This window comes from Lucilia sericata, unplaced genomic scaffold (genome assembly GCF_015586225.1).
Source record: "Lucilia sericata isolate MDLA Ls3-8-SP2 unplaced genomic scaffold, ASM1558622v1 Contig001475F_arrow, whole genome shotgun sequence".
NCBI classification, from domain to species: Eukaryota; Metazoa; Arthropoda; class Insecta; order Diptera; family Calliphoridae; genus Lucilia; species Lucilia sericata.
The window spans coordinates 63,376-77,982 of record NW_023995403.1 but is presented as its reverse complement, the minus strand read 5'-3'; the positions used below and the strand labels follow the sequence as shown (position 1 = coordinate 77,982).

General features: G+C 33.2%; 1 protein-coding gene across 1 annotated transcript in view; it reads left to right on the top strand.

Moving 5' to 3' along the window:
* Positions 1–2,435: 2,435 nt before the first annotated feature.
* The window catches only part of LOC119611528 (protein charlatan), a 40,608-nt gene continuing 28,436 nt past the window's right edge, over positions 2,436–14,607 (top strand). The window contains exon 1 of the mRNA XM_037967141.1: positions 2,436–2,812. The gene's annotated coding sequence lies outside the window, so the exon portion shown is untranslated. The remainder of the gene's footprint in view (positions 2,813–14,607) is intronic.

Genomic DNA, 14,607 nt, shown 5'->3' with positions numbered 1-14,607 from the left:
AATAGACTTAACTAGAAATGAAGTAGAAAATAAATAAACTGAACTAGAACTGAACTAGAACTGAACTAGAACTGAACTAGAACTGAACTAGAACTGAACTAGAACTGAACTAGAACTGAACTAGAACTGAACTAGAACTGAACTAGAACTGAACTAGAACTGAACTAGAACTGAACTAGAACTGAACTAGAACTGAACTAGAACTGAACTAGAAACTGAACTAGAACTGAACTAGAACTGAACTAGAACTGAACTAGAACTGAACTAGAACTGAACTAGAACTGAACTAGAACTGAACTAGAACTGAACTAGAACTGAACTAGAACTGAACTAGAACTGAACTAGAACTGAACTAGAACTGAACTAGAACTGAACTAGAACTGAACTAGAACTGAACTAGAACTGAACTAGAACTGAACTAGAACTGAACTAGAACTGAACTAGAACTGAACTAGAACTGAACTAGAACTGAACTAGAACTGAACTAAACTAGAACTGAACTAGAACTGAACTAGAACTGAACTAGAACTGAACTAGAACTGAACTAGAACTGAACTAGAACTGAACTAGAACTGAACTAGAACTGAACTAGAACTGAACTAGAACTGAACTAGAACTGAACTAGAACTGAACTAGAACTGAACTAGAACTGAACTAGAACTGAACTAGAACTGAACTAGAACTGAACTAGAACTGAACTAGAACTGAACTAGAACTGAACTAGAACTGAACTAGCACTCAACTAGAACTGAACTAGAACTAGAACTGAACTTGAACTGAACTAGAACTGAACTAGAACGGAACTAGAACTGAACTAGAACTGAACTAGAACTGAACTAGAACTGAAAGAACTGAACTAGAACTGAACTAGAACTGAACTAGAACTGAACTAGAACTGAACTAGAACTGAACTAGAACTGAACTAGAACTGAACTAGAACTGAACTAGAACTGAACTAGAACTGAACTAGAACTGAACTAGAACTGAACTAGAACTGAACTAGAACTGAACTAGAACTGAACTAGAACTGAACTAGAACTGAACTAGAACTGAACTAGAACTGAACTAGAACTGAACTAGAACTGAACTAGAACTGAACTAGAACTGAACTGAACTAGAACTGAACTAACTGAACTGAACTAGAACTGAACTAGAACTGAACTAGAACTGAACTAGAACTGAACTAGAACTGAACTAGAACTGAACTAGAACTGAACTAGAACTGAACTAGAACTGAACTAGAACTGAACTAGAACTGAACTAGAACTGAACTAGAACTGAACTAGAACTAAGCTAGAACTGAACTAGAACTGAACTAGAACTGAACTGGAACTGAACTAGAACTGAACTGGAACTGAAATAGAACTGAACTAGAACTGAACTAGAACTGAACTAGAACTGAACTAGAACTGAACTAGAACTGAACTAGAACTGAACTAGAACTGAACTAGAACTGAACTAGAACTGAACTAGAACTGAACTAGAACTGAACTAGAACTGAACTAGAACTGAACTAGAACTGAACTAGAACTGAACTAGAACTGAACTAGAACTGAACTAGAACTGAACTAGAACTGAACTAGAACTGAACTAGAACTGAACTAGAACTGAACTAGAACTGAACTAGAACTGAACTAGAACTGAACTAGAACTGAACTAGAACCGAACTAGAACTGCGATGACTTAAGTCTTAAAACATACATAGCTAAGACATACACCATAATCTATTACATTTGATGGCTTTTTCGAAAATTCATTTATCCAGTACTTTAAAGGTATTTACATGTACTAGTAGTTTCAGTAGAGTGAATCCACAAACCTGTACCACAATTTCAAACTGCAATGTTTTCCAAACTTTTACTAATAAGTTTGAGAAGCACAAGTGAGGTTTTAAGTTTTAGCAGCTACAAAAACCGTTAATGGTTCATGACTGAGCTAATATATTCAACTGCCATCTAGTGTTAAGTTAAAATATTAAATTTAAATTTTACGTTTTCACTAATATTTTTTTAACTAAACTTTAAATTAAATTCTATTTTCTTTTTATTTCTTTTTACGGGTAATTAAATTGTTTTTATCATCCCCCTCCTTTAAAGAAATTTCAAGCAAAATCTGTTGTCAAAGAATAATTATACATTTAAAATTCAATTAAAAATCGATTAGAGCGCCAAAATCTAAATATTTTATTACTCTGTGATAGAAGGCCAGAGCAAGTGAGTGGACAGAGGAGCTGGGGGGCTTTTGCAAATTTTGGGGAGTTTGAGTAAATGTTTTTGTTATGACGCCAGCGCACAGAGTAAAAAATGTTATTTACTAACAAAACATCACAGACACTCTCACATCTAACTATTTGCTTTTAGATTGTGTTTTTTTTTGGGGAAAACACTGGCATTTAAGGATACAATTTATATTTTTTAATGTTACGCAGAATTTATTAGTGAATTGGCAATTGGCATAGACGGACACGTTTAAAAATTATAATAAACAAATCAACAACAATAAAAAATTAATAAAAAATAGAATAGTGTTGGTTTTCTAAAGGAAATAACTAAACAGCTGCCCTCCCCCCCTTAAAACTAGGGAGGCGCGGGAAAGTTTAAATTAGAAAAGAAGGAAATGCTTTAAAAAATATTAAAAAAAAAACTTAAATGAAAATGTGGAAAAAGTGTTTAAAATTTTCAAGTTAAACAAATATTAATGGAATTTAAAAAAGAATTTAAATTTTATTTAGTTAAAAAAGAAAAGAAAAATAAAACAAAATTTAAACTAATTAATTTACGGAATTAACTAAATTAAAATGTTTGTTTTAAAGGTAAGAGTAAAATATTTATAAAGACATTTTAAAGTTTTAAAGGAAATTTTAAATTTTTTTCCCAAAACTAAAAATTTTATTGATTTTTCACAATTTTTTACTATAACACTAGTATGAGTATTACTCATACCTGCCAGCTGAAGAGGAGGAAAAAAGGAAAATGCAAAAAATTGCATTTTTCCCTTAACAACATACAACACCCCATTATTGGGTAGTTAAATATAAAATTTTCCAATTTTTAGGAGCAGGCGCTTAAACCCACCTTAGAAAATACATTATAGGAAAAACAAAAGACCCCAATATTCATACCCTTACCAACAGAGGGTATCCTAAATGAAAATTATACACATACACACGCACACCATAACAATTTTCCTCTCATACTCCAAATGTCTCAGAACTGTCTATAAAAATTTCTATTTGATAACAGTATATAGAAAAAAAAACAAAAAATAACAATACATATGTATACACGCTCATAAACAATCTCATACTCTTAATAGACTAGAAATCGGCTCAGAGTAAGAGGTTGTTAGTTTTCACTTTAGGGGTGGGTGGTGTTATTTAGTATTAGTGTTTTCTTTTCATGTAGGTGAGTTTTGTTTGATTTGGTGATTTTACTGAAAAAACTTTAAATTTTTGTGTCTATAACAATTTTTTTCAAAATTCATAAAACTACACAGACATACACTCACACATATAGGCAGCAAAATTTGTCCATAAAATAAACACAATAATTCCTATGCACTAAATTCTATAAACACTACAAAATAATGATTTATTTAATACTCTCTCTCTGTCTCTTACTCTCTCTTTAAATTACTAACATATATACACACAACAATAAAGTGAAAAATTGCATGCCAAACAGGTCCTTCTACTCATATCCTTTGTTATAATTTATTTTAATTTAGCTCTCTCTCTCTCTCTCTTTTATTTATTTTCAAATCAACTCTCCACAAATGCTTGTACTCTTATCGCCACAACTTTGAAAACAAAAACTCTGTTGCGTTTTTGTTAGTGTAAATTTTCTGTCAAGGGGGTTGTTGCAACACAGTTAGAATTTGGTTTATAAATTTGGCCAATATGTACCTATATTATTTTATTTTTGAAAATAATCTATGCTTTTAATTGAGTACTAATAGATTTCTAAAGGTCTTAAGAGGGTTAAAACAAGGGATTTGTAATTATTTTAGCTAAAATATTTAAGTTGATTAATAATTTAAATGTTTCCATTGAAGCAAAATGGGAAAACTTTTACAAAAAATTATAGAAATTTCTATGAGTAAAACTAAAGAGGCAATTTGTAGCAGTAGAATAGAACTAGAACTGAACTTAAACAGAACTAGAATATAAATAGAACGGAACAGAACTAGAATAGAACCAGAGTAGAACTAGAATTAGAACAGAACTAGAACAGAACTAGAACAGAACTAGAACAGAACTAGAACAGAACTAGAACAGAACTAGAACAGAACTAGAACAGAACTAGAACAGAACTAGAACAGAACTAGAACAGAACTAGAACAGAACTAGAACAGAACTAGAACAGAACTAGAACAGAACTAGAACAGAACTAGAACAGAACTAAAACAGAACTAGAATAGAACTAGAACAGAACTAGAACAGAACTAGAACAGAACTAGAACAGAACTAGAACAGAACTAGAACAGAACTAGAACAGAACTAGAACAGAACTAGAACAGAACTAGAACAGAACTAGAACAGAACTAGAACAGAACTAGAACAGAACTAGAACAGAGCTAGAACAGAACAGAACTAGAACAGAACTAGAACAGAACTAGAACAGAACTAGAACAGAACTAGAACAGAACTAGAACAGAACTAGAACAGAACTAGAACAGAACTAGAACAGAACTAGAACAGAACTAGAACAGAACTAGACCAGAACTAGACCAAACTAGAACAGAACTGAACAGAACAGAACAGAAACTAGAACAGAACTAGAACCGAACTAGAACAGAACGAACAGAACTAGACAGAACTAGAACAGAACTAGAACAGAACTAGACCAGAACTAGAACAGAACTAGAACAGAACTAGAACAGAACTAGAACAGAACTAGAACAGAACTAGAACAGAACTAGAACAGAACTAGAACAGAACTAGAACAGAACTAGAACAGAAACTAGAACAGAACTAGAACAGAACTAGAACAGAACTAGAACAGAACTAGAACAGAACTAGAACAGAACTAGAACAGAACTAGAACAGAACTAGAACAGAACTAGAACAGAACTAGAACAGAACTAGAACAGAACTAGAACAGAACTAGAACAGAACTAGAACAGAACTAGAACAGAACTAAACAGAACTAGAACAGAACTAGAACAGAACTAGAACAGAACTAGAACAGAACTAGAACAGAACTAGAACAGAACTAGAACAGAACTAGAACAGAACTAGAACAGAACTAGAACAGAACTAGAACAGAACTAGAACAGAACTAGAACAGAACTAGAACAGAACTAGAACAGAACTAGAACAGAACTAGAACAGAACTAGAACAGAACTAGAACAGAACTAGAACAGAACTAGAACAGAACTAGAACAGAACTAGAACAGAACTAGAACAGAACTAGAACAGAACTAGAACAGAACTAGAACAGAACTAGAACAGAACTAGAACAGAACTAGAACAGAACTAGAACAGAACTAGAACAGAACTAGAACAGAACTAGAACAGAACTAGAACAGAACTAGAACAGAACTAGAACAGAACTAGAACAGAACTAGAACAGAACTAGAACAGAACTAGAACAGAACTAGAACAGAACTAGAAAAGAACTAGAACAGAACTAGAATATAACTAGAACAGAACTAGAACAGGACTAGAACAGAACTAGAACAGAACTAGAACAGAACTAGAACAGAACTAGAACAGAACTAGAACAGAACTAGAACAGAACTAGAGCACAACTATAACACAACAACAACAAAACCGAACTAGAACTGAAAAAAAACTTCCCTCTAACGATAAGATTTGAGACTTCTGAGTCGTTTAAGGTCGTGCAATATTGGAGTCAAGGCATCATCCATTTCTTATACAACCAAGGAACTATAATATATACCCAAGTAAGGTTACTATCAATAACTATGTGCCTTTAAATTTAAAAAGTAATAATTTGGTTTCCTTTAACCAAGAAATAATAAAAAAACCTATGTAAATTACACTTGTTGCCTCCAAAACATCAACGAAAAGAAGAAAAAAAACTTATCATAATAATCTGATATTCAACTCCACCCCATGGCAAGAGACCCATATAAAATGTAACCTAACGCCTTTCGATTAAAAGCCGTTTTTTTCCAAACCATACAAATTAAACAGTGAATAAAAACAACTTCGCACACCAACCAAGGAAACCTTAATAATGAAGAAATGATAATGCTGACGCAGATGATGGTAATGGTACGATGTTAAAATGAAGAGGTGTGATGGAAAGGAGAACAACAAGTAGTGAAGTAATAATAAAAAAAATACACAAAATTTTTAACACTTTAGTAAATATGAAATCCTTGAAACTTCCCACAATTACTCATACTCAGTCACATAAGTATAGAAGTTGCATAGATGGATGTCATGTTTGTATTCAGCTTGCAGTTAAAGTAAAGGGAATTGGTTGCAAGTAATACGCAAGAAGACTCCTCTTACACGTAATACTCGTGGTGCAAGTGGAGCGAGTGTAACACTCACTTTTTTTCCTTTCAATGATTTGGTTTTTATCATTACAAACTTGTTATTTAACATGTTTACTACTCCAGCTTGTGTTTTGTTTCTTTTTTCTCCACTTCTTTTTTGGCCAGCAATTTGACCTTCTTCTTTTGGCTGATTTTTGTTTTTTGGTTTCATGTTGGCCAAGAGGCATTATATCATTGTTACACTTTTTTGTTTTGGGAAGGCAATATGGTTTTTGGAAAATAAATGTGTAAGTCAGGAATAAAGTGAAGATAACTGACAGGTACATTATACATACATACTTGTTGGGTCTTATCAAATAGCATTCAGGCATTATTTTCCCCGTTGCATTCGAGTACAAGTGCAGTTATGAAAAAACACAAACGTCATCACTACATGATCATCACTGATCAATGGTTAAGGAATCAATATTATGTGCTGATAGCGTTTCACAAGAAATGCGTATTATTGAGGTGACCAGTTGTATATTTTTGACACTTACCTTAAGATCTGTAAAGAAAGAAAAAAAAATATTAATTAGATTTTTTATTTAAGACAATTTGATTAAAAGTTAATAACTTAAAGTTAACTAAATATATTAACTGAACTAGAACCGAATTAGAACTGAACTAGAACTGAACTAGAACTGAATTAGAACTAGAACTGAACTAGAACTGAACTAGAACTGAACTAGAACTGAACTGAACTGAACTAGAACTGAACTAGAACTGAACTAGAACTGAATTAGAACTGAACTGAACTAGAACTGAACTAGAACTGAACTAGAACTGAACTAGAACTGAACTAGAACTAAACTAGAACTGAACTAGAACTAAACTATAACTGAATTAAAACTGAACTAGAACTGAACTAGAACTGAACTAGAACTGAACTAGAACTGAACTAGAACTAAACTAGAACTGAACTAGAACTGAACTAGAACTGAACTAGAACTGAACTAGAACTGAACTAGAACTGAACTAGATCTGAACTAGAACTGAACTAGAACTGAACTAGAACTGAACTAGAACTGAACTAGAACTGAACTAGAACTGAACTAGAACTGAACTAAACTAGAACTGAACTAAACTAGAACTGAACTAAACTAGAACTGAACTCGAACTGAACTCGAACTGAACTAGAACTGAACTAGAACTGAACTAGAACTGAACTAGAACTGAAATAGAACTGAAATAGAACTGAACTAGAACTGAAATAGAACTGAACTAGAACTGAACTAGAACTGAACTAGAACTGAACTAGAACTGAACTAGAACTGAACTAGAACTGAACTAGAACTGAACTAGAACTGAACTAGAACTGAACTAGAACTGAACTAGAACTGAACTAAACTAGAACTGAACTAAACTAGAACTGAACTAAACTAGAACTGAACTCGAACTGAACTCGAACTGAACTAGAACTGAACTAGAACTGAACTAGAACTGAACTAGAACTGAACTAGAACTGAACTAGAACTGAACTAGAACTGAAATAGAACTGAAATAGAACTGAACTAGAACTGAAATAGAACTGAACTAGAACTGAACTAGAACTGAACTAGAACTGAACTAGAACTGAACTAGAACTGAACTAGAACTAAACTAGAACTGAACTAGAACTAAACTATAACTGAATTAAAACTGAACTAGAACTGAACTAGAACTGAACTAGAACTGAACTAGAACTAAACTAGAACTGAACTAGAACTGAACTAGAACTGAACTAGAAGTGAACTAGAACTGAAATAGAACTGAACTAGAACTGAACTAAAACTGAACTTGAACTGAACTAGAACTGAACTAGAACTGAACTAGAACTGAACTAGAACTGAACTAGAACTGAACTAGAACTGAACTAGAACTGAACTAGAACTGAACTAAACTAGAACTGAACTAAACTAGAACTGAACTAAACTAGAACTGAACTCGAACTGAACTCGAACTGAACTAGAACTGAACTAGAACTGAACTAGAACTGAACTAGAACTGAACTAGAACTGAAATAGAACTGAAATAGAACTGAACTAGAACTGAAATAGAACTGAACTAGAACTGAACTAGAACTGAACTAGAACTGAACTAGAACTGAACTAGAACTGAACTAGAACTAAACTAGAACTGAACTAGAACTAAACTATAACTGAATTAAAACTGAACTAGAACTGAACTAGAACTGAACTAGAACTGAACTAGAACTGAACTAGAACTAAACTAGAACTGAACTAGAACTGAACTAGAACTGAACTAGAAGTGAACTAGAACTGAAATAGAACTGAACTAGAACTGAACTAAAACTGAACTTGAACTGAACTAGAACTGAACTAGAACTGAACTAGAACTGAACTAGAACTGAACTAGAACTGAACTAGAACTGAACTAGAACTGAACTAGAACTGAACTAAACTAGAACTGAACTAAACTAGAACTGAACTAAACTAGAACTGAACTCGAACTGAACTCGAACTGAACTAGAACTGAACTAGAACTGAACTAGAACTGAAATAGAACTGAAATAGAACTGAACTAGAACTGAAATAGAACTGAACTAGAACTGAACTAGAACTGAACTAGAACTGAACTAGAACTGAACTAGAACTGAACTAGAACTGAACTAGAACTGAACTAGAACTGAACTAGAATTGAACTAGAACTGAACTAGAACTGAACTAGAACTGAATTAGAACTGAACTAGAACTGAAGTAGAACTGAACTAGAACTGAAGTAGAACTGAACTAAACTGAATTAGAACTGAACTAGAACTGAACTTTGATCTATGTAAACACTTTAGACTGTGCTTCTCGAAGAATTCGATATTAGGCTACTTAAAAGAGTGGGATCGCTTTATGCGGAAGGATAGAACCCACAGATCAATTCCTACTGAAAATCATCCACTAATACTATGATATACTGATCAACATGGTGATTCTATTGCACATCTGATTCCAGATTCATTTCGAAACCCAGTTTATCAATTTAGAGTTAAAGCTGGTAACCTTATATCCACTCAGTTACTGGTGGTAGTTTGCTGTCGCATCTGTTGTTGTTATTGTTAATATCGTAATCTCTCTTCAAACATATAGCAGCTTTGCCAGCTAACTCTCTATTAGCATTGAATTAAAACCGGTTTCAGTTTGATTTCATTTGTTGGTTGGTGGCAGCGGCGGCTGCTGCTTACTTGGTTGATCAGTTGTATATCGGTGGATGACTAACGAAAGTGCATTATTGAAAAAATGAATGAAATATTTTAATGGGGGGAATTCTTTTTTTCACTTTAAGTTGTTGTTGTATTTGATAATTGTGAGATGTTTACGGTTTGTAGGTGATCAAAGTCTGTGCTCGATCAACCTGTTTTTTTTTTTTTGTTTGTATGTTATTGGGGTGATTTTTTGTTTTGAATAAGAGTAAAGTACTAGAGATTTGCTACAAAATACTATTGGTAGTAATTTTCTGTTATACTAAGTAATGGCAATTTTATTACGTTAATTAATGACGTTATTAATTGAACTTTGTTTGGGTGGAAAATTATTTGAAACATGCAAATGACTTGCAATTTCATTGTATCTATATAGTGGCTAGTCAGGCTTTAAAAATCCCTTAATGACAATTCCTAAGAATAAATGAATCATTTATTTTTTACAATTTCTGCCAATTTCCTAAAAGCGGATATTATACGTTTTAGCTTTTCTGTATGACTGACATGTTTGCTTTGTAGAGAATAGCTTGTTTCTTTAGAAATTTTTTCTTTTTATTTCTTTTTACGGATTTTTTGAAAAAATGCACCTTTTGCGCGGGTTTTTTACTGCTTCATTATATTTTACTTCACTTTATATTTGGTTTGTCTTCTGCTTTTATCTTTAACATTGAGAAATACTTACTCCACCTTAGGCATTTCCTCCCTTTTTTAAATTTCTTTTATAATTTAGCGTTTTTAGTCTTTTTTGGGTAGTTACCTACTTACATTATGAATGTCTATTATGTTATCTAGATCAATTGTAACATTTTGGATCTTGATAATCTCTAACCTTAAGTATAATATCGCAAACATGATCAAACAAACTTAATAATAATTTTCCATTTTTAGATTTACCTTCTTATAACAAGAAATCTAGTACATTTTAGCTTAATTCTTGAATCGATCTCAATCGAGGTCAAAGTTCTTGTTCGGATTCCCACCAACAGAAGCTGATCGTTTGTTTGACTTACTGATCTATCGACTCTTTGATCTAGTATAATTTAGACAACTGGCAAATCTTTGCTCCCAAATTTGATTGATGATCCAAATGGGATCTCAATGAAACAGCTGCAAGAAGAGATTTTTCTTCGATTTCTGATTGTGTCCTAAGAAAAAATTAAGACCTAGAGCTAATCTATACTTTAGATCTTTACGGAACTCCACTTTAGAAATGCAATAAATTAAAGATCCGACCATTCTGTACGTCTCGATCGTTTCATTTTTGCTGAGAGCAATCCCAGGAAATCGATCAGCAGCATCATTTCAAATTCCCTATTCGTATTTCAGGAATTAAAAGATCGTCTGTATTATATATGTAGATCTCTGTCTGTTTAGCAAATTTCTCTGTTGACAAGAGTTTAATTCAATGCTTGTGTAACTTACGGAATTTGAAACTTGAAATTTGGCCTACAACTGAAGAATCAGTTGAGTTTTAGAGTCACAATTCCTAGGATCCAAAGGCTTTTTGAAGCAACATTTTAACTCCGAATTTCTAAAATTTTTTTTGCTATATTATGAACTATTTTATGGATCCAACTGCTTAGCGCGTCTCAGTTGTACAGTTTCAAAGTTTTTTTCCTCAGAGTAAGATTTCTGAAGACTCCAATACTAATGTATTTAGTCTTAATCAATTCTTCTGATCAACTCTAACTATCACAGAGGCATCTTTCCAAATTTCCAGTTGTTATTTCAAGAATTTCTCTGATAACAAGAGTTTATAAATGAGTTTTTCTATAATTCACGAAATTAAAGTTTAAACTTCGGCCTTAAACTCAAGGATCATGTTGTTTGCAGCCACAAATCCGAGAATGTTCCTTGAAGCCTATTTGAAGCCAGCTCTAAACTCCGAATGCCTACATATTATTTTGCTCTTTTGTGAACAATTTGAAGGATACAACTGCTAGGCACGTCTGGCTCATACAGTTTCTGGAGATTTTTTCTTAGAGTAAGATTTCTGAGAATTTTATTCCGCCTTTAACGTCCCTTTTTATCTGCCCAGACAATCACAGCAACGACTTCGATAATACAAGAAGTTGAAAGTTTGAACTTTGACCTAAATCCAAAGAATCAGCTGATGTTGCAGTTTCAATGCCTAATATATTTCTTTGATCCAAAGGCTTTTTGAAACACGATTTTAACTTCTCGATGACTACATATTCAGTTGCCCTTTTCTTTTAGCTAAACTTGAGTAAATGATTGGGGATGTAGAGTCCTTGAAAACCCTATCATTCCATTCATTTTTCGTTATGTCGTTAAAAAGCACCACAGACCCCAGAGAAAAGAATTTCCCAAAAGAAAAGATGTTTGCAAGTAGGGTTACTTTATGTAGGGTCCTATGAAAACCTCCATCCTTTTTTCCTTATATCCAACAACCAGAGACTCCAAAAAAAGAAAACCATAATACAAGCACCCTAAACGAAATACTTCAAAGCAAATATGCAAAATTATACATAAAAATGTACCAAAACCCATCGCACGTCTTGATATCTCATCATCATCATGATCCCACGCCGACGTTGAAATTATACACCCAATATAAAATATAAAAATTATGACCTGCTTAAATATTGTTCGCTATAACAACAAAAATAAAAGAAACAGCAAAAAAATAAGAAGAGTCTCTTATTTACCACTTCCCTCTGCCCAACAACAAAACTATATAGTACAAGGAGTAAAAGAATCTTTCTTTATTCCGCTTTGCTTGACCGCTGAGCAGCAGACGTTAGAGCCTTTAGTTGGGTTATTTTATTATTTTTAGTTTATGATCATACTTTTTTGGGTTGTTGATGGTGGTGGCTTCATAATATGATATTTGTGCCATAGAGTAGAGTGTTTAACTTGAGAAACCGCGTGGGTTCTTATGAAGAAAACAATAATAATAGTAATACTCAAACATCAACATAAGAACAACAAAAAAACACAAACATTAAAGTGATATAAGTATGAAGATATGGTAGGAACCAAAACGTACCATACTTTCAAACCACCCCACGCTTAATTTGAAATTTTGTAGAAAAAAATTTAGTAATGAGAACATTTATGCTCTTTCTTGAAAGAAAGAAAAAAAAACACTAGATTTAATGATCTCTTTTAGTGGAGTTTTCAAAAGCAGAGAGTTGCCGAATGTTTGAAATGCAAACGTAAAATAGGGAAAGAACATCAGATCAAAAATATCGTTTGTTATCATGAACAAGGCCGTTTATTCGATGTAATTATGATATTCGTACTGGCAGTGCACTGTTATCAGATCAAGAGTTTATATTACAAAATGTTCCATGATTTCTAGAAGTAAACTAGGACTGCATTAGAACTGCTCGAGAACTGCTCTAGAACTTAACTAGAGCTGAACTAGAACTGCACTAGAACTTCCCTAGAACTGCTCTAGAACTGAACTAGAACTGAACTAGAACTGAACTGAACTAGAACTGAACTAGAACTGAACTAAAACTGAACTAGAACTGAACTAGAACTGAACTAGAACTGAAGTAGAATTGAACTAGAACTGAACTAGAACTGAACTAGAACTGAACTAGAACTGAACTAGAACTGAACTAAAGAGGAAATGAACTAGAATTGAACTAGAAATTAACTATAAGTGAACTAGAAATGAACTAGATCTGAACGAGAACTGAACTAGAACTAAACTAGAACTAAACTAAAACTTAACTAGAGCTGAACCAGAACTGCACTAGAACTTCCTTAGAACTGAACTAGAACCGAACTAGAACTGAACTAGAACTGAACTAGAACTGAACTAGAACTGAACTAGAACTGAACTAGAACTGAACTAGAACTGAACTAGAACTGAACTAGAACTGAACTAGAACTGAACTAGAACTGAACTAGAACTGAACTAGAACTGAACTAGAACTGAACTAGAACTGAACTAGAACTGAACTAGAACTGAACTTGAACTGAACTAGAACTGAACTAGAACTGAACTAGAACTGAACTAAAACTGAACTAGAACTGAACTAGAACTGAACTAGAACTGAACTAGAACTGAACTAGAACTGAACTAGAACTGAACTAGAACAGAACTAGAACTGAACTAGAACTGAACTAGAACTGAATTAGAACTGAACTAGAACTGAACTAGAACTGAAGTAGAACTGAACTAGAACTGAACAAGAACTGTACTAGAACTGAACTAGAACTGAACTAGAACTGAACTAGAACTGAACTAGAATTGAACCAGAACTGAACTAGAACTGAACTAGAACTGAACTAGAACTGAACTAGATCTGAACTAGAACTGAACTAAAACTGAACTAGAACTGAACTAGAACTGAACTAAAACTGAACTAGAACTGAACTAGAACTGAACTAGAACTGAACTAGAACTGAACTAGAACTGAACTAGAACTGAACTAGAATTGAACTAGAAATGAACTAGAACTGAACAAGAATTGAACTAGAACTTAACTAGAAATAAGTGAACTAGAACTGAACTAGAACTGAACTAGAACTGAACTAGAACTGACTAGAACTGAACTGAACTGAACTAGAACTGAACTAGAACTGAACTAGAACTGAACTAGAACTGAACTAGAACTGAACTAGAACTGAACTAAAACTGAACTAGAACTGAACTAGAACTGAACTAGAACTGAACTAGAACTGAACTAGAACTGAACTAGAACAGAACTAGAACTGAACTAGAACTGAACTAGAACTGAACTAGAACTGAACTAGAACTGAACTAGAATTGAACTAGAACTGAACTAGAACTGAACTAGAACTGAACTAGAACTGAACTAGAACTGAACTAGAACAGAACTAGAACAGAACTAGAACTGAACTAGAACTGAACAAGAACTGAACTAGAACTGAACTAAAACTGAACTAGAACAAGAACTAGAAC